Raw genomic sequence first — 21,865 nt, 5'->3', positions numbered from 1 at the left:
CCTTTAGCACCACAACCAAATCATTAACAGAATTTCCTGACTTCTAAGCACAAGAATAGAACTTAAAAACACTCATAGATGAGGACAGGTTTAGGTTTATAGTGATTACACAGTGTCACAATTATCAGCTCATAGGTGCTCTCTTCTGGCATCTGGGGAGAGAGTAAATCCCTAGCAAAACTAAAAACCTTTGACCCTGCCAAAGTGAAAAACTCAGCCACTTTCTTAGCATCTTTAATTTCATTACCTATGAAATAAATATTAACCCTACTACAACAGGAGTCAAAATCCTCCTCTGCTCCATTGTATGGAGTAATAGAACCAATGATACTTCCTGCCATCTTAACAAATATAGTACAGACCTAACCAAGCCTCAAAGACAACAACAATAAGGTACAGCAGTTCACACTAGCCTAACCTAGTTTAGAAGACATAGCTTAACGTTAAGTTACCAACCCAGTACCGCTACAAAATCAAAATTTTTTAAAAGTAAAATTGAATTTTGTTCTGAAAACTTAACTGTCAGATATATATATAGCTGTATTTTCTGACGTCCGGACAGAATTTCAAAAACTCGCGGCACATGTACGTGGGGGCCCCAGTGCCAGGGGGTAGGTTACCCATTCCCGCCGCTGGGAGGGCGGATATCAGGAAAACCATTCCCATTTTCTATTCAATTATTTTTTTCTGTCGCCCCCGGTGCTGGAACAAAACTGTTTGCAGAGCTCCGTCTAGGATTTTGATTTATCTCGCTTTAAATGATTCTGGATTGACTTTTGGTATCGACTTCTGGATTGTTGGATTGGCACGCGTAATAGTGGGGATTGGTTTTTTGATTTTGGATTGGCTTTTTCTGTGTACATGATGTCGGGGATCAAGTAGGGTGTTTCAGAGTGTGTGTGAGGAGAAATTGAATGTAAGGTGAGGCATTCTTAAACCTTCAGTTGATCCTCCCACAAGGTTTTGTTTATGGAATGCAGGGGGCATGTTTGCTTGTTGATGATCGGGGCAATGAATGCAAGGATTTGTCAGATGATAAATGGAAGATGTATGAGACTATCGACGTAAATTGGAGCGTGATAGAGTTCAGGAGGTCTCCTCCAAGAGCAGTTCTACAAAAGGGAAGGAATGTAACATTTCTCCTCCTCTAACAAAAATGGTAGATTTTGTTCAACCTAATCCTGTTTTGTTGCCTTCGGGCCCTATTGCTGTGCTGGACGAAGGTAACACCCTTTTCTCTGATCTGAGTCTATTCGCGCTCTTGAATCGAAAGTGTTGCCTAGAAACTGGCCCTGTGAAAGTTTGTGAGTGCCCCTAGTGTTTGCGATTAGTGCCCCTAGGGTTGTGGAGGGGGCGTCAGATCGGCCCCATAATGCCTCTAGGCCTTAGACCTCTATCGGACGCCCAGGGACTCAGGGAGGTGGGGGTATGTCGAAAGCCCGCAAGAGGGTTACGGGAGCTCCCCCCACCGATCTGGCGTCCCTTCGGCAGGCCTTGTGTTTCAGTCCCCCCAGGCTGCCAACGGAGCGCGCACGAGCGCGCGTCCTGAGGATGCTTTTCGTCCTCCGAAGCGTCCTCCCCGCGCAAGGGGTGGAGCGCTCGGAGAGACTCGCGTCCGTTGAAAAGGACTTTTCGTTATGAGGACGCTTCACGTCCTATGTCACCACTTCGTCAGAGGAACCGCATATGACGCTTTTCCTCCTCAGAGAGAGGTAGGTCTCAACCGACGAGGACGTTGGTTTCCGCGCACAGGCGTGTTCACCTGAGATGCAGGTAGCTGTACCTGCTAGAAGGAAGGAGGCGTTCCCCTCGCCCCTCGCCTTCTCGCAGGGTCAGTTCCTGCCCCTTCTTCTGCCCTCCTTCGTCACCTACGAAGGATATCCTTGTGTCCCCTTCAGGACCAGATTACGTCTCTCATGGCCTCAAAGGACTCGCCAGCAGCAGTCGAGCCTAAGCGGAAGAAAAAGGACGGATTTTTAGGCTGCCCGTACAAGGAGGACGAAGCAGTCTCATCTCTCTCGTCTCGTTCGTCTCTCTCTCCACCTCCGGATCGTCACCGTTCTCGTTCTCCGAGTAGATCTTTCGCACACGCTGTGGAGGACGCTCGGCAGGACGCTCGCAGGACGACTCGTCGTCGAAGCAAGGACGCTTTGCGCTCTCGGACAGGGGCGCTTTTGAGGACGCTCGGCAGGACGCTCGCTGTTCGAAAAGCAGGACGCTTTTGCTCTCGGCAGGACGCTTTTTGAGGACGCTCGGCAGGACGCTCGCCGTTCGAAGCAGACGCTTTTCGGACGATGCAGGACGCTTTTTTTTGAGGGACGATCAGCAGGACGCTTGCTTGGCTAAGCAGGACGCTTTTGGCGCCTCTCGTCAGGAAGCTCGCGCCTTCCTCTCGTAGGGACGTGTCTGGTAAGACAGTTCCCGTGCTTCAAAGGACGCGCTACGTTCGCAGGATTGTCCGTCCTTCAAAGGATCTCGTCGTAAGGGCGATTCCGTACCTGAAGCGGTGACTCCCAATCAACGGAAGTCTTTGTTCAGGCCTAAGACTGCTGGATGTACGCCTCTCCGGATGGACGTTCTCCAGTTCCCTCTTAGGAGGAAGGGGAACTTAGCAGTCCAGGGAGTTCAGCGACAGAAGAACCTCCTGTAGCTTTCGGCTGTCTCGGACTATAAGGTTCTTGTGCGGCTGTTTACGTTCATACCTTCGGGGATAAGTTTCAGCTGCAGCCCCTAGGTCTCCTCCTCTCAACTTTCGTCTTCTAAGGTTCTGTTGAAGACCCCAATGAGTTCGTCGAAATGAAGACGTCGGCTTTCGACCAAGAGGCTTTCAAGAAGCTACAAGATTTTATGTCTCGAAGGAAGACCAGGGCAAGACCACTTTCGCTCTTTCCTCCCTCTAGACTCTCCGGGAAAGGAGGAATTTGGGTATGAAACCAAGGAGGACGTAGGGTAAAGGTTCCTTCGTCCGCTCTTGGGGGACTTCTCCAGTTTAGTGGACGCTCAGAGGAGGTCCCTCTTTATCGTCGCTAAGGTGTCCTGGACTCCTGTGGAGACCGGACCACCACTTGAAGGGACTGCTGCGCACTTTGAGTGTCTTTAATATCTTAGACTGGTGCTTGGGAGGTTGTGGACCTTCAGTCTAGAAGTCCTGATTCTCTCGTCTGGGGGAGCTGTCCAGCGTGTTGTTGTGTATGGACAAGGCCGTCAGGGATGGTTCGGAAGAGATGGTTTCTCATTTTGGAACGGCTTTCCTAAAGAAAAGAGCTCTTTATGTAATTTACCGCGAAGTCGGTTTCTCCCGCTCAGAAAGCGGAATTGCTCTTTGCGCCTCTTTCGGACCATCTCTTCCCCAGGCTATGGTAAAAGGAGCTTGCAACGAGTTTGCAGGAGAAAGGCGACCCAGGGACCTCTTGGCACAGTCTTCAAGACGCCCAGCAGTTCCTTCCACATCTTCATTCGGTAAAAACCCCGAAGGAAAGTCAAACCCTCCCTTTCGCGGGGCACCCCCCTCGAGAGCGCTCCTCGAGGGAGATTTTGGTTTTTCGAGAGGAAGAGCTTCATTTAAGCCGAAATCCACCAAATGAAGATCTTGTCCTTCAGACGCCAGTCGGGGTCCAGGCTGAAGTTCTTTGCGGAGGCATGGAGGGCAGAGAGGGGCGGATCCTTGGACTCTCAAGATCGTAGAGCAGGGGTACAAGATCCCCTTTTTACATCCTCCTCCTTTAACATCAAACTCCCGAGACCTCCTCTCCGTCTATCAGGGAGAGAAGAAAAGTATCCTTTTCGATCTTTTGGAGACCAGATGGTCGAAAAAAAGAGCGGTGGAGCAAGTCTTGGACCTGGGGTCACCCGGCTTCTACAACAGGATTTTCCTGTACCGACAGCAGTCGTCGGGTTGGCGCCCAGGTCCTGGATGTGAGCAGGCTCAATCTTTTGTGGAGAAGACAAGTTCAAAATGGAGACGCCTCAGTCTTGCTAGGAGCCTGAGACCTGGCGACTGGATGGTGTCTCTGGACCTGCGGACCCCGTAACTTTCACGTCCCGTCCACCCTCTTTCCAAGGAAGTACCTGAGATTCTCTTAGACAACAGGGTTTTTGGCAATTCAGAGCCCTTTGTTTCGGTCTCAGCACGGCCCCGATGGTTTTTTTACAATGATAAATGAGGGAATGTATCCGAAGTGGCTCCATTCTTCAGGGATCAGGATATCCCTCTACCTCGACGATTGGCTGATCAGAGCGTCGTCGAGACGAAATGTCTGAAAGGACCTCAGTTGACGTTAGCCCTAGCAAAATCTCTGGGTCTTTGGTCAACTCCGAAAAGTCGCATCTGACCCCGACAGTCCCATGTATCTGGGGATTCAGATGGATTCAGTGGCTTTTCGGGCGTTTCCATCCCAGGAACGTCAGCGGCTGGGTTTAGAGAAAGTCGCAGCTTCTAGGGAGAGAAGCTTGTTCGGCGAGGGAGTGGATGAGTCTGCTGGGCACCATTTCCTCGCTGGAAAAAGTTTGTCTCGCTGGGAAGACTGCAACCTCGGGCCTCTTCAATTTTTCCCTTGCGGAAGATGGGAAGTCGAAGGAGGACCTGAATGCGATCCTAAGGATCTCAAACAAAGTAAAAGACCACTTAAGATGGTGGCTCGACCCTCAGAAGTTGCGAGAGGGCTTCTCCCTAAATCTTCTGAGCCCCAACCTAGTGTTGTTCTCAGACGCTTCCATTTCCGGTTGGGGAGCAACACTAGGGGGGGGAGGAAGTGGTCAGGCTCCTGGAGAGGGAAACAGGTAGCCTGGCACATCAATGTAAAGGAACTGGCAGCGATATTCCTGTCGCTGCAGTTTATTCGAAGACAAAAACTGTCAGCAAGGTCGTTCAAAGTCAACTCAGACAGTACCACAGCCCTTGCATATCTAAAGATCAGGAGGAACTCACTCCAGACCCTTTTTCTCTTGTGAGGGAAGTTCTGCTATGGCAGACGCAAGGCACATCAAGATCCTGACGAGATTCGTGGCAGGGGTGGGCAGAATGTCAGGGCGGACCCTCTCAGTCGTCGAAATCAGATCTGCCAACGAATTTGGACCTTGCACCCCAGGAAGTCTGTCAAACAATTATGGAGATTGTTGGGGACGTCCTCTAGTCGACCTGTTCGCTACGTCGAGGACGAAGAGGCTTCCTCTGTATTGCTCCCCGGTTCTGGATCCAGGGGGCAATTGCGGTGGACGCGTTGCTCTGGAACTGGACAGACCTAGATCTTTACGCCTTTCCCCCATTCAAGATCATGGGGGAGGTCAATGAGGAAGTTCGCAGCTTTCAGAAGGGACAAGGTTGACTCTGATTGCCCCAATGTGGCCAGCAAGAGTGGTTCACAGAGGTCATGACTCTCCTTGTGGACTTTCCCAAGAACGTTTGCCCTGGAGGAGAGATCTACTCAGACAGCCCTAACTTCAAAAGGTATCACCAAAAAAACCTCTCCGCTCTGGTCTGACTGCATTTCAGGGACTATCGAAAAGTTGGCCAGAGCGAGAGGCTTTTCAAAGGCAGCTGCGAGAGCAATCGCTAATGCTCGAAGAGCCTCTTCAAGAGCTGTCTACCAGGTCTAAGTGGGCCTCCTTCAGGGTATGGTGCAAAAAGGAAGGAATTTCCTCTTCCACGACCTTTTTCTGTGAACCAGATAGGCAGATTTCTTGCTCTATTTAAGAAATGTCAGAAATTGGCAGTTTCCTACAATTAAAGGTTATAGGAGTATTTTGTCTGCCGTTTTTCGCCACAGAGGACTGGAAAACCTCTCGACAATAAGGATCTACACGATCTCTTAAGTCGTTCGAAACCTCCAAGATTCCTCAGGCAGACCACCCTCATGGAATCTCGATGTGGTTTTGAAACAATCTAAATGCTAAGTCCCTTTGAGCCTCGCCACGAAGCTTCTCTAAGGGACTTGAACGAGGGGATAGCGCTTTCCTAGCTTCTCTGGCGACGGCGCAAGAGAGTTAGTGAAATCCAAGCGTTCAGTAGCCTAGAGTGGGCTTCAAGGGGGACAACGCTTGTCCGATCGTTGAGCCGTTCTTTCTTGGCAAAAAACGAGAAACCCGTCTAATCCCTTGGCCGGAGGAGCTTTGAAATCAAAGTATGTCGGGTCTCGTGGGTCAGAACCAGAGAGAGCCCTGTGCCCTGTCAGGGCTCTCAAGTTCTATGTTAATAGAACTTTAAAAGAAGATAAGAGGTCCCTCAGGAATCTCTGGTGCTCGGTGAAGAGACCAGATTTTGCCGTTGTCGAAGATGCTGTGGCTTTCTTCTGAGGGACGTCATTAAAAAGAGGCTCATTATCTTGCCAGAAGAATGATTTTGAGCCTCTTTAAAGTGAAGCTCACGAAGGTCAGAGCCGTAGCTACTTCTCTTGCCTTCCAAAGGAATATGTCTATCAAAGATATCCTTGATAGCACCTTTTGGAGGCAGCAATTCCGTATTCGCCTCACATTACCTCCGGGATGTGAGAACGATTTACGAGAACTGTAGTTCTTTAGGGCCTTACATTTCGGCAGACACAGTTTTGGGGGCTGAAGGTAGCTCTCTCCCTATCCCTTAGCTTAGTTTAGGTTAGTTTTTTATTTTGTGTTTTTGGTTGATGGTGAGATCTTCTGTGGAAATCTCCCATTCTTTAGTTTAACTGTCAGGGGTTTTTTGGTTAGTTGGTCAGGTGGTGGTCGGTTACTGTTTTTGTACCTACCTATGTTTGGCTAGATGGTCTTGTCACATTGAGGTCACGTCCCCGTTGACAGAGCATCCAGAGTGCACCAGCAACTACAGGTCTACACCTGGCTGGCAACTCTGATAAAAGCAGAAGCAGCTTAAGTGACAGTAATCACAGAGTCTACTTTGCTATCAGGTAAGGAACCAAGAAGTAAATCTTTTACTTAATTTAAGTTTCCTAAAAAATCCTATTCTGTCTCTACCCACCATCCGAAGGTGGGATTCAGCTATATATATATCTGACAGTAAGTTTCATGAACAAAATGTTGTTATAATACAATTAAGTTTGTTCATACTTACCTGGCAGATATATATTATTAGAGTGCCCACCTCCCTCATCAGGAGACAAGGGTCATGAATAAAATATGAATAGAAAAATGGGAATGGTTCCTGATATTCCGCCTCCCAGCGGCGGGAATGGGTACTACCACCTGGCCTGCCGCCCACTACTTGTGCCGCGAGTTTTGAAATTCTATCGGACGTCAGAAAATACAGCTATATATATATCTGCCAGGTAAGTATGAACAAACTTAATTGTATATAACAATAACATTTTTCCTAACTATACAAACCTGAAGTTCTTTACTGTATTAGAAATTACTTTCAGCGTAGGCTGGACATTGGTCATTGAAGATTAACCAGGTAGTTAAGTAGTAACTGCCGTCCAGTAGTCGGGAGTCCTGCCCGACTGGACGTAAACATTCCACTTTGCTTTAGGCCCAGGAACAGATTGAGGGGTGGCATGAGATGGGAATAAATGTAAAGGACCTCAGGTTTGAATAGTTAAGAAAAATACAATTTACTTTAAAAAAAACTGATTTGTTCCTACATGTTATACAAACCCTCGGTCCCTTACGTTAGGAAGACTCACTGATTGGAGGGAGGAATCTGATGGAGTCATGTGAACTGACATGTTCACCCAACCATGGTTCCGATCCTGGTCGTAACAGCGAGGAGGGGAACCTAGTCTCTGTCCAATTGGTCAGAGTATGGGAACTGCATAACCAATGGCCAGACCTCTGGACCAATTCATAAGAGGGAGGCAAGCATAGCCTCTTATGAACAACAAACAAGAACCTTATAGTCGAAAGCAAATAGACAAATATACAAGAAGTATTAGGTTTGTCTTATGCCACGGTCCTCTTCCCCCATTGTAGGGAAGAGACGGATACATGCTACATCCATAGCCTAATGAAAGGTATACAATGGATCTCCGTAATACAGCTTACCTGCATCAGCTGCTCATTCCAGTGTGTGACGACCGCAACTCTCTGCCCGCAGGCAGAGAGAAGAATGAAAGGAGAAAGAGAGGCCAGTCACTCTCATTCATAACTACATTCACATGGTTACACAAGGTGAGATGCAGCCTTGTCTTGTTAGAGGAGCTGGGTGAGCTACTCAGTTTGTTGAACCACCACCACAGGTCTTAAGGAAATAGTGCCAAGGACCTATGGGCTATATCCCAAATATAGAAGGAAGAGAAGGTGGTCTAGTTGGCCCAAACCCCTGCCTTCAATACCTGTGGAACTGACAGGTTCTTGCAGAATGCAAGGGTAGGACCAATACCTCTGATTTGTGGGCTCTTGGGCATAAGGTATCTGTGTTGTCCTCCTATCTGAGGGGTGCATTTTCCTGATCACCTAACAAACCCAAAAAGAAATAGCGTCCTTGGACACTTCTTTCTTGGTCACCCCGGTGCTAATGAAGAGGCGTTGGCACTTGGGCTGGAGATGGCGAGTTCTCTTCAGATAGCGCTGTAGCACTAATGGGACAAATTAACATCTTGCTTGGGTCATTACCACAAAAGTCCTCTAGGGAGGGGATCTTTAAGGACTCGAATCTAGAGTCACGGACCGATGAATTCTGAGTCTTCACTGCGAAATTTGGGACGAAATTGAGTGTAACAGATTCCCATCCCCTAATCTCTTTGCCGATGCGAGGGCTGGCAATAAGACGGTCTGGAGGGTCAGATCCCTGTCTGACAACTCAAGCATAGGCTCGTAAGGTTCATGAGTCAGATTCCTTAAGGCGAGAGTCTCATACCACTCAGGAGGCCTGAGTTCCCTGGGTGGGCAAGACCTCTCCAAGCTTCTCATAAGGAGAGAGATCTCCATGGAGGTGGAAATATCCACTCCTTGCAGTTTCAGGACTAGGGCCAAGGTGGACCTATAGCCTTTAACTGTGGAGACAGAGAGGAGTGAAGAAAGACTAGGACATCCGCAATATGTTCAAGAGTGGTTCTGAGTGGAGAGAGACCCCTTCCATGACACCAAACACAGAAGATGGCCCACTTTCCCTGGTACACTATTGCAGAGGACTGTCTGAGGTATCCTGCCAACTCTGTTGCTGCTCGGCAAGAAAAGCCTTTTGCTTGCAAGAGATGGTGGATAACCACCAGCCGTGAAGACATAGGGACTGCACTGCCGAATGGTACTGCTCTATGTGCGGCTGACATAGAAGGTTGTGCTACAGGAATCTCTTGCGGTGCCTCAGAGAGAAAAGCCAACAGATCAGGATACCAGATGGCCTAAGGCCATTTGGGAGCCACCAGAATCATCTGAAGATTCTTGGTGATCTGCACCCTAGTGATCACCTTCCAATTCAGGTAGAATGGGGGAAAGGCGTAGACATCAAAATTGTCCCATGGATGTTGGAAAATGTCCTCTGCAGTTGCCCATGGGTCCAAAACTGCAGAGAAGAAAACCAGAAGTTTCCTGTTGTGCCGGGTGGCGAACAGGTCTACCACTGGATGCCCCCACAGGTCAAACAACCTTTCTGCCACGTTTGAGTGGAGAGACTACTCTGTCCTTACCACCTAATTCTGGCGACTGAGCTTGTCTGCCACTACATTCCTCTTCCCCGTAATGTATCTGGCTGACAGCTCTATTGAGTATGCCGTAGCTCACTCGTGCACCTGCACTGTCAACTGTGGTGTTATTGCTTATCAACACCACAGTGTGTCCTATCACTCTATCCCAAAACTCTTGGAGGAATAAGAAGGCTGCTTTGAGTTCCAGAATGTTGATATGAAGATGCTTGTCATGTCGATCCCACACTCCTGCAGTCAGTAACTCCTCTATGTGTGTGCCCGAACCTTAGGTTATTATCTCTGAGAACAGAAGCATGTCTGGAGGGGGAGTGTGCAACTCCACTCCTATTAAGAGGTTCCAGATGTCTGACCACTAGGCTAAATCCTTCCTCACCTCCTCCGCTAGAGGGATGGGGAAGGATTGAGGATCCTGAGCAAGTGACCAACACTCCTTTAGTCTCCATTGAAGAGACTGCAGGTGAAGATGCCAGTGAGGGACTAATTTCTCCAGTGACAACAGGTGACTGATCATGACTTACCAAAGCTGAGCTGGCTGTTCCTGCCAAGACAGAAACATTTGAGCTGCCTTCCTGAACTTGCTGATCCTGGAGTCTGCGGGGAAGATTCGTGTTGCTGCCATATCAATCAGCATACCCAGATACTTTATCCTATGCTTGGGAACGAGATCTGACTTCTCAAAATTTATCACGATCCCTGGGGGAAGGAGGGCTGAAATGAGCGTGGATTTGGCCCTTTCAAGTAGAAAAAAGAAGGCTGTGTCTTTCCTCGTAGCCCCTTGGAAGGAGGAACCTTCTTGGAGGCAGAGGAAGAACTAGCTTGACTTGAAGGCCTAGCTGGAGTTGCTTGAGAGGGCCCTGAAGTCTTAGCAACTGCCTTTTGGACAAGCCGATCGTTGTCTTTAGCTCTTGCTTGTCCACTGCAGCATCCATTATCTCTCTAGGGAAGAGAGAGGAGGAACCCAGCAACAGTCCATTCCTCAACACCGATTCTGACTCTGGTCCCACAGGCTTGGTGACATGATTCAGGACGGTGTCCCTTCTCTTAAGCACCAGGTTGGTCCCCAAGTTTGTTGTCTGGTGGGCCAGGTAGTTAACAGCCCTACCTCCAGACTGGCAGTCTCTTGAAAGCTAAGTCTTCTCCAGGAACTATTGGTCCTGAGGAAGCAGCAACCTTGGATACTGTGAGGGACCACAGATCCAGCCAGGAAACTGCTTGAAAGGCTGCCATATTGATAGCTTCCAAGCCCACTGCCTCTTGTTGCATAAACCAAAGGTTCTCAGCAAGAAGATGCTGTAGCGGTAAGCCAGGAGTCAGATGAACTAGTGCCAGTTTTACCTGTTTAGTTGGCCAAGGGTTGTCTGAGGGCAAATAGAAAAACTTCTATCGAGGTAGAGGAAGAGGAAACATCTTGTCTGATCTGTTGGCCCTGAGCAAATTCTCTTATCATGAGACAAGATTGTTCAGATGGTCCAAGACCCCTTCGGACAAGGAAGACCACAGTAAGCCCGTAGAGGCCTTGGGCATTCTTGGGACCCCAGAATGCCTCCAATTGTGAAGGGCGGTCAATAGAAGCTACCATGAACACTTCCCTTAGGTCATTGTGCTGATGAATCGTCATGATGACCTCAGTAAATGTCCTCTGAATCTCGGGAGTGACCGCATCCTGAGGGGAAGGACTGTTAAGTCCTTCTAGGATGTGTTCCTCCCTCGACCCTCTACCTTCGGAAGGAAGAGCCTCAACAGACCCCCTATGACCTTCCTGAACCACTTGAACATACAATTTCTTGTGTCCTAAGACCATGACTGGAACGTAAGCTTTCGTGGGTGAACCCTGGGGAGATCCCTCCCCAGGGTTCCCCCTGTTTGCCTTGCCCCTCCCAGTGTATCCTGAGGAAGTTGAAGGGACAGGTGAGGAAGATTGGACACTCCAGCTTGCCCTGCTAGCAAAACTAACAGAGTGAGCGGGTTGCGATTGATCACCAACCCGTGAAGTTGAGCGAATTGCAGGCTTAGAAGAGCGCTCTCACTCCGGAGAAGTGCTCCCCTGAGGAACAGAACGATGCTCTCGCACAGCAGGAGAAAAACTAGTCGACACTGGGACCGGTCGGTCACTCGCGGACTGGGTGGAGAGTAGCGTCCAGCTAACTGATGAGAGCAAGTACTGTCCTCACGACGTGTCCCAGTCCTTGAAGAGGTCAAAACCTCTCAAGAAGATTGAACTGGGGACCTCCTACCGGTCTCACCTCATGTACGATCTCATGAGACCGTCATGTCAACCCAAGGACCGAGCGATTGCTGCACGAGCAATCACCATTAAGGCATGAGTCACCTGAGTAACTCGCCCTTCCTTCCGCACCATGCCTGAGTTGTGACAGTGAGCAGACCAGTGTTACTGACTCTACCTGGACGCTTGTCGATAGACTTGCTTGCACTCAGGGAAACTCATGAACAAGAACCCAAGACGAGTACTAGCCTTAGAGGCAGAACCTCTACGATTAGGTGTATAAGTGCGAGCCGAAGCTTGAACTCGTATGGTCCTGGACTCGCGTGTCCCTCGGGGCGATGAGATGGTTCCCATTCCCATAGGAACAGGAGGACCAACAGAAGACCCACCTGTCTTCCCAGAACAGGGAGACAGACCCGCAGAAGTCCCAGATTGTGACTTCTTTGGGGGTGGGGGACAACCTTCTTCTTTCTCGGCAGGGGAGCCTTGGAAGATGAAAGGGAGGAGGCCGCAGACAATGACAACGAAGGCAAAGATAAAGATGACGACAGCTTACATTTCTTCTAGGACTTCTTTGCCAGCTTCCTCAGAATGGCTGTCAGATCCCCCATCCAAGGTGCCACTGGAGTGGCTGCTGAAGCAGCAGGCCAGGACAACAGGAAGAGGAGATGCCAAAACCCCAACAGCACTTGCATGATCAGGGCCTTGTATATAGCAGCAGGCACAGGCACAGATGAAACAGACTTGAAGGCTACAGGAGGGAGATCTAAGGGGGATGGTACCCTGGGAGGATGTTCATAAGTTGCAGGGGGAAACAAGACCACCTAACCTGGAGGGAGAGGAGGCAGGAATGGACCCACCTTCGACATATGTCGCCCAGATGACATCACCACCGAAAGTGTTACTGTGGTCACATGTTGCGTGTACACCGAATGTGGGGGTGCCACATACCCAGGTACAGACAGAGTGGTTGTTGTCCCTACTGCAGAACCATGTGTCAAAGAGGTAGATGAAAAATGAGCCATTAGCCCCTAGAGCAAAGGGATACCAGGTAGCCCCAGCTTCAGCCAAGCCTGCTGCAAATCCCCAACCTTAGAGGCTTCCCCACCTGAGAGAGGAAAAGTTGGGTTAGTCATGCTCGCCTTGAGGGGGGAAAGATTCCTCTCGAGCGAGCAAGGCCCGAGTACAAAACTCTGAGTTGGCAGCCCTCCCCCGTCTTTTATGCTCGATGAACCAGCCGAAGAAGCAGATGGAGAAATTCCCCCGAAGGGGAAACAGCAAGTTTAGGATGTTTACAAGGAGGGAGAAAAGATGACAAAGGATCAACCACCAACGGAGTCGTCGGGGGCATATAGATGGATGGATGGATTATGAAATTTAGGGACAAGCCCAAGCACTGGGACCTATAATGGTCATTCAGCGCCGTAATGGAAGAAATGAAATAATAACTGATAATTAATGAAATTTTATTGAACGTGATGATAATCTGATGTGAATGAAACTTAAAACCTTATTTCATTAAAAAAATAAATAAATAAATAAAATAAAAATATAATTTTTTATATTAAAATACAATTAAAAGTATAACTGCATACACTTGTGTGTATTAGGTGAAAGGTAAAATTGAATATTATTAAAATAAGTCAAATTTTATAGTAAATATCAATCTCTTTTAAGAACTTTACAAGATTATTGATATCAACATCATCTCCTAAAATATAAGAAAGTTGTTTCCCTGAAAGTCCGAATTCCTGCGGGCAGCACCATACACTGGGCAACAAACCAAAATATGCTCAACTGTCAACAGGCAGTCACAGCGAGCACAGACTGGAGCCTCACTTCCTTCAAGTATAAGCTGTGCGTCAATCGGGAATGACCAATACGAAGTCTCGTTAAAACAATCTCGGTCCTCCTGTCTCTATGAAACGAAGACTGCCAAAAATTCAAATTAGGTCTGATTGCCTTCAGCTTCTTGTTTCTGGCAAGGTTTGAGGACCATCGCTCCTGCCATTTGTGGCGGATATAGCTTCGAATAGGAGACTTCATATCAATGTAGGAACTTCATGGATATCCAGTGATCTTTTATTACATACTCTTTTTGCTGCTCTATCAGCTTTTTTTCATTACCCTTGATCCCTACATGGGCAGGAACCCAGCAGAACGAAACAGCTTTGTGTTTGCAAGAAATTCGAAACAGCCACTCTTGAGCTTGGAGAATCAAATGATGTGATGTATTACAAAATATTAAGACTCTCCAAAACACTTTTAGAATCCGAATATATAAACAAATTTCTTCTTCTCGGTACGATGAACAATAGCTAATGCTTTATTAATGGCAGAAAGTTCTGCTGTATATACTGTAGCCGAATTTTGGTAGTTTTTGGCAGCCTCACAAGAGCTTCTGTAATTACGGCTAGCCCAACTCCCTCTCTTGACTTGGAAACCGTCTGTATAAATCTTATAGCCACATCATGAGTTACATCATGTTCTAAGAATAAACTCTTTGCCATTTTATCAGAAAGGTTCTTCTTGACCATAGTTTTGTTACAAACTTTTGCTTTAGGGATAAGCCATGGGGGGAATCTAGAGGCAACTAACTGAGAAACATTCTGATTTTTTAGAGTATCATTATTCACTTCTTGATGTAGTCTTATCTGGAAGGGGGCAGATGACCTTGGTTTAAATTTCCTGTTGTCAAGTTGGCGAATGACCTTATTGGAAGGATTTTCAGAACTGCTCTTTACGTGCATTATGTAGCGCAGACCCAGTTCCTCCCGTCGTAAGTCAAGTGGCAGTTGATGTATCTACATACAGACTCTCAACAGGAGATGTTCGGAATGCACCAGAGCAAATTCGTAATCCCATGTTATGGACAATGTGAGGTCGTTAAGTTTGCTTTTGCACGCTGAAGAATAAATCTGACACCCATAATCTAGCTTTGATCTACAAAGTGCATCATAAAGTCTTAATAAACATTTCTTGTCAGCTCCCCACTCATATCCAGAGACTACTTTCAAAAGATTAAAAGATGCTTTAATTTTACATTTAGGTTATCAATATGTTGGTCCAGGTGAGTTTTGAGTCAAAAAGTCATTCCCAAAAATTTGACATCGGCAGCATATGGTAAAATAGATCCCTCGAGTTTTAAATTAGGTATAACCTCTTTACGCCTGCTCCTTGAAAAGCGGATAGCAACACTCTTAATGGGTGAAAATTTAAAACCATTTAGCCTGGCCCATTTGGAGACAGAATCTATAGCTTTCTGTAAATATCAGCATGCAGATATAGCATCATAGGCAGTGCAATAAATGGCCAAATCATCCACAAACAATGAAGCTCGAACTGGGCTTGGAACTTCATCCAAGATGCTATTTATGGCGACAGCAAAGAGGGTCACACTGAGAACACTTCCTTGTGGAACACCTTCCTCTTGTTTAAAGGGGGACGACAGAAAGTTCCCTACTCTCACTTTTATTACTCTCTGGATAGGAAGGAATGAATGAACCGAATTAAGTTGCCCTTAATACCCATTTTCTGTAGTTGTTTTAGAATTCCATTACGCCAAGTAGTGTCATAAGCTTTCTCTAAATCAAAGAAGACCCCTATTGTCTGACACTGATTGACAAAACCCTGCTGAATTTGGTTGGAGAGTCTCATAAGTGGGTCGAGGGTAGATCTATTTTTACGAAACCCAAATTGGAAAGGAGAGAGAAGCTTATTTGATTCTAAGTGCCATACCAAGCGATAATTTATCATTTTTTCCATTAACTTGCAAACACAGCTTGTTAGTGCTATAGGTCTATAACTTGAACTTTGTTGGGGATCTTTATTTGGTTTTTTGAACGGGGATTATGATGGAAATTTTCCAGGATATCGGCATAACTCCAGTCTCCCAAATCTTATTAATGATCTTAAGAAGGTAGCGTTTGGTCTCTTCAGGTAGCTTCCTAAGCATTATATATAAAATAGTATCTTCACCAGGAGAAGTGTCATCTGTTGAAGAGAGTGCTTCATGTAGTTCTTGAAGCAAGAATCTTGCATTGTATGCTCCCGGTTATCACCAGAAAGATTCAGATTGACCTGAGTGTTCCTGATTCTTTGGAATTCACTAGAATAGTTTCTTGGGCTAGAAATGTTGGAGAAATATTGACCCAATGACTCAGCTACATCCGAAGGGTTTGTAACTAGGTTATTTTCTACTCTCAAAGAGGGGGTTTTGGGTGGCCACAAACTTCCCTGCTAGTTTTCGTACCTTTTTCCATACAAACATCGATGGTGTTTTAGAGTTAATACCATTTATATAATAAATCCAAGAGTCTTTCTTGGCACGACAGAAGTATCGGTGTTGTTTTGCCATGGCTCGCTGATATATTCTTTTAGAAGTGGATTGTGCCACTTGATTTGTATTTCTTGTAGCATCTTCTAGTAATTTTTCTTAAGGTGGCACACTTTTTGTCCCACCACCTGGAACTGTGTTGGTCTCCTTGGCTTTCCTGTAGTTTTTGGAATAGAGGCTTCTGCACTGGCTAATACAGTGTTTGTCCAATACTCATATGCTTCAATATGGGTTTGTTAAAGGATTCATATTGGTTTATCGAGATAGATATCCTTTTTATACTTCTCCCAATCAGCTTCCAATGGCTTTCCATTTCTGTGGCATTTCTGTAGGGACATTTCTGGTAAACTTTAAAAGAATGGGATAGTGATCACTGCCATTTAAAAATTCATTTACTACGACCAAATAAATCTAAAGCTATTGCAGAGGAACATATACTCAGATCAATAGCAGAGTAAGAAATTAATATATATATTATGATAAGTCATAGTACCATCATTTAAAAACACAATATCATTATTATTAATAATGTCTTCTATAATTTTACCTTCATTGTCTGAAGTATGCCCTCCCCATAACGGATTATGGGCATTAAAATCATCCAAGAATAAAAAATGGCTGTGGCAGTTGATCAATTAATGATTGGATATCAGCATTTGTGAAGTTTGATCTAGGAGGCAGGTAGATGGAACACACAGTAATCTGTTTGTCTAATGTGATCTTAAGAGCAACAGCCTGTAAATTTGTACTGAGGGCTACAGGCAAGCATTCCAGTGATTTGCTCACGATAATAGCTGCTCCTCCATGTGCTCTATCACCCACTGGAGGGGTGGATGTGAAGATCTCATAATTAAGTCCAGGATTGAACTTCTCTGGACCTAATTGAGTTTCCTGCAGGCAAATTACTCCAGGATTAGTTTCTCTTATGAGGACCTTTAGATTTTCAGCACGAGAACGCAATCCTTTACAGTTCCATTGTAGGATGTTGAATGAAGCCATTACAAATCCTATTTGGAAGCCTTTCTTTTTTCCTCTTTAGGTGGTCTGGAAATAGACGGTTTTTTATGACTAACCCTGTGATCTTTATTTCTCCTAGTTTGATTTTCTTTAGGAGGAGGGTGATCATCTACCGTTGTAATCTGTGCAACCTCTTTAACTTGGTGGTTGTGTTCCATTGAAATACTTGCTTCACTTGAGGAAAGCACACTGTAGCTGTTTAAATATCGAAGCATGCTTATTTGGAGTATAAGGGGAGGGGGAGAACCTGAAGGAGTCCTTCCTCACTTGGGGTTTCCTTAAACTGTTTTGATTCCATTAGATCAGGCAGAGATTCTGCCTGTGATAGGATTTACTACATTAAAAGTAGGAGATGGAAGAGATGATGGGAGAGCCTCCTTTCATCTTGGAGGAGACTCTTTTTCAACCACAGGCAGCTTGCCTGCTTTGGTGGTGTGTGCGCTTGCTACCAGTGACTGAGGCACCCAACCCAGATACCCGGGCCTCTACCACAGGAGTTGATGCACTTACTGCAGGAGAAGGTGCTCCACAGGACCCCTTGTGGTAGTAAGGGGTATTGTGGGTTTAGAGCCTCTTGCATAGCTCTTTGATTGGCCCAATTGTTGTTTGGCAGATCCTATGCTAATGTGGTTCAGCATTAGCCTTATTTATTGCTGATAGTTCATCTTTGTATGCTCACAGTTTTTATCATTAGCCTTATGTTCAGCTGACTAATACAACAATTTGGTGTTTTCAGAACAAATACCATGGTCAGGGCAGAGCAATTTATGCAAACTTTTGCGTTCCTACATACTTTTGATGAATGACCAAACTTGAAACAGTTGAAACATTGAATTGGTTTCGGGAGGAAGGGTCTTATTCGCACTCTTTCATTTTCAATGATTACATGGGATGGAACGTTAGGGTCTTCAAAGGTCAAAATTATCATATTAGCAATGGGTGTCTTTTTTACTTTCCACACTGTCAATGGGCTCATTTCAAGGATCTCACTTTCTGTGAACTCATACAAATCTTTGTCAAAAATGACACCTCGGCCATAACTAAAATTCAGGTGGGGTCTGATTTCTTTCATCATATCATGCCCAGAAGGATTCATTGCAGATAGCATTTGTGCTTGCGTTTTTGATTTGTTAGCATGTATTAGCACTGTACGTTTTCCAAATCTAGATATATCTCCACTATTTATCCCTCCCACCTTTTTCTGGAGATACCTGCAGAACTTATAATAATTGTAAGTTTCCTCCTTCGCTGTTGCAACTAGCCACATAGGAGGTTTGGGAGTTCTGGATGGATTATTACCCTCTGTTTTCTGATGTATATCTTGAACCCATTCGATTGGTACATAGCTATCTAAATTTTTGGGTACTTTATCGATCAAAGCTCCCTCTATAATACACTGATTTATTTGTACTGTATTTATATTACTACTAGCCTTAAAGGCATCTTCATATTTATCAAAAACAAAGTTAATCCATGCTTCCCATTTTGATGTGACTCAAGGAAATTCATCCTTATTTCAATTATAGTTCCAAAGGAATGGAAGGTTGTCAAAATAATGTCATAGTCGCACTGCAGTGGTATGCCCACGACATGTAGCACTAGCAAGTTTTTCATATTAGATAGTTTTCCAACACAATGTTTTGTAGAGCTACTATCGTGCTCTTGATTAATTGAAATTTTCATGGGGGTGGTCCAAGTCCTTGTCCATAGTCGTCATCTGCGCCAAAGCATCAAAAGGTCCAGGGGTACTCGATCCCTTATATTTATTTGTCATAAAGATTAGAGGGGGTATAATAAAAAAAAAAAAAAAAAAAAATTTAACTTGAAAACCTTAAAAAATATCATCAGCCTTTCTTGGAGTTTATTCCGCCACCAATGGCACAAGTGAAGAACCGAATCCCAAAATGTCCGCATCCCTACCCTACCCCATTGGGGATGGCATAACATGATTAGAGTGGCTCAAGTGTAGGCCAAACCCGCTTGATAGGACTGAGAGTATTACAAGAATACAATCATCCCCACCCCAATCATGTTATGGGCAAACCGGTATAGAATGCCGAGAGTCCCTAACCCAGAACCAGACCCCCCTGGAATCCATGGTCCAACTCTAAAGAATAGTTCCGCCTGATCTCTTCAGGTCCGAACATTATCGGGCAGTTGATGATCCTACCACAGTTCCCACTATTAAGTTTTGGATATAACCCAGTCCCAGCATATGATATCTTTTCCTATTTTCATGTCTAATAAATTTTACAAAGGTGGAAAAATCCACAACAATTAATCCAATTATACGATGATCTATGGGACTTATAGGGGGAGGAAGCAAGAAGGATGAAAAGTTTTAGTAAAAGGAAAAGAGCTTGACTTATTTAGTTGGATCAACAGCTGGGCACCAAGGCGAGCGAGAAAGTAGTTCCCACCAGTCATCAGGGCCCAGCTGCTGAACCCTAAGCCCCCCATCCTCGGCAAGGCTTCAGCATCTGACGAAGCCTTGGAAGTCTTTCCCTGAGATCACTTCCTCCCCTCATACCTTCCCCACTGGTCCACCAACCAGGAGACACAAGTATCACAAGTATTATTCACATCACCCTCACAACCTCGGCACTTCATGTAAAGGGCATGAGGATCTATTTCCACTCGAGAGCGGAAGCTGCCAAACTTTCTAGCTCCCACTCCAGGACAAATGCACTGAGAAAATGGGGGGCATTTGGACCTATGCAACTCTTGGGTTTGCATGTTTTATTATAATAAGAAACAAAAGTAAACATATCACACATTTAAAAAACAAAATGGGAAAAATCTCATGATAGTAAGGAACAATCTCCGAACAACAACAAGGGCAGAAAGCAAAAGCACGTCTGTTCACCATGGTGGCGGAAAGGAAAGTGGAATATTTACATACGTCTTGTCGGGCAGGACTCCCAACTACCGGACAACAGTTACTACTTAACTACCTTGTTAATCTTCAACGATTGATTTCCAGCCTACGCTGAAAGTAATTCCTAATGTAAAGGACCGAGGGTTTGTATAACATGTAGGAACAAATGCAAAGCACAGGATTTACCCGACAAAAGAACAGACTCAACGAGCTTAGATTACACGAAACAAACATTAGCCTAGCCTATGACAAGTTAACTACAATAGAACAATACTGTAGTAAATAGTATAAAATAAGCATCTAGCCTAGGGGGAACAGCTTAGCCTAACAATCCTAGCTCTTAATCTCTGACAGAGAAAAAAATCACATTAACTTGATCCCAAAATTCATCGCCAATGAAATGCAGTCTACACATAGCCAATGTCAGTGACAGCTGAAGCCGGCATGGGAGCTTAAGTAGTTACAATACAAACAATGTCCTTTGTCTGTTTAGTATAAGGTCACAGTGAATCCCACTGCCTTAGTAGGATACTGTAAAACAGTATTGTAAGTACCAGTGCCTAATAGTCTGGACAGTGGTTAATAATGTCATTGTTAGTGGCGTTTCTTAGACGTTAGTTCTACTTGGCACTTTGGCGGTCGTGTGTTCTTCTTCTGTTTGGAAGTCTCTCTCAATCAGGCATTAAGTCTTCTTCAGTTTTTATTATGGGAAAGGTGATAGAATGAGACAGAAATATTACGATACTGCAGGGTTTTAAGTATTTGTGGATTTTAGTTATTTGTAGGGGGTTGTGGTACCCAGGCCCGGAAAATACCTGGGGCGGACTGTAGTTTTCCAATGGTTACACCCCCATAGGGGAATAGTGCCATCAGTACACCTCATGCACTGCACTGTAGGCATAACTTGAGGTTCTTTGCAGTATCCCTCTGGCCCCTAGCTGCAACCCCTTTCACTCCTTTTATTGTGCTTCCATTTACCTTCTCTTTCTTCCATCTTACTTTCCACCCTCTCCCAACAATGGCTTCAAAGTGTAACAACGAGGTTTTCTTCCTTTTACACATTTCAAACATTTTTACTCTCAATATCCATTTAAGCACTGAATGATCTTATAGTTCCCAGCACTTGGCCTTTGGCCTAACTTCTATATTCTAGTGTTCTATTCTACATGGTTACACCTACACAAACAGAAAACAAGATCTAAATGCTATCTAAATGTTTTACTGTACCTTGGATTCTTTAGACATCCAATACCTACTGCCCCAGATGAGATTTAATTTAACAGTTATGACTGAATGAAAAGTTAACAAGAACTAAATACAATACCTAGTCTTTTGTTTGTGTTGTAGTGACAGGGAATACCTTAAATAAGTTCGTACTTCCATAAGCAATTGTATTAATGTCTGTATGTCTGTCTGTTTAATCACCCACTTTCTCTCTCTCTCTCTCTCTCTCTCTCTCTCTCTCTCTCTCTCATACATACACACACACACAGGTGATTTTATAGGTTATTGTCCCGTAAAAAAATGTGATTTAAGTAATTTTGTTCATCAGTAAACACACTGCATTATCTGTTTGGTCTCTCTTTTGTGCCCAAACAGGAAAGGCCGTGGACAACCATTCAGCTGAGGGGTCTTACTGCAAAGTGCTCGACTAAAGGAACCTATCCACGACTGTTTGGCTAAGGTGTCCTACTCATTGATATCCATCACTTAACAATTATGGGCAAGTTTGGCCAAGGGCTATATCTTCAAGGTGGCTAACTATTGAAGCCATGGCTGATCTTTCAGCTATGGGTTCTCACTCCAGGGTATCCAACAGGAGGAGGATGTTGACTACT

The sequence above is a fragment of the Macrobrachium nipponense genome, chromosome 18 (genome assembly GCF_015104395.2).
Source record: "Macrobrachium nipponense isolate FS-2020 chromosome 18, ASM1510439v2, whole genome shotgun sequence".
Lineage (NCBI taxonomy): Eukaryota > Metazoa > Arthropoda > Malacostraca > Decapoda > Palaemonidae > Macrobrachium > Macrobrachium nipponense.
The sequence above is the reverse complement of the archived record's forward strand: the minus strand, read 5'-3'. Positions refer to the sequence as shown.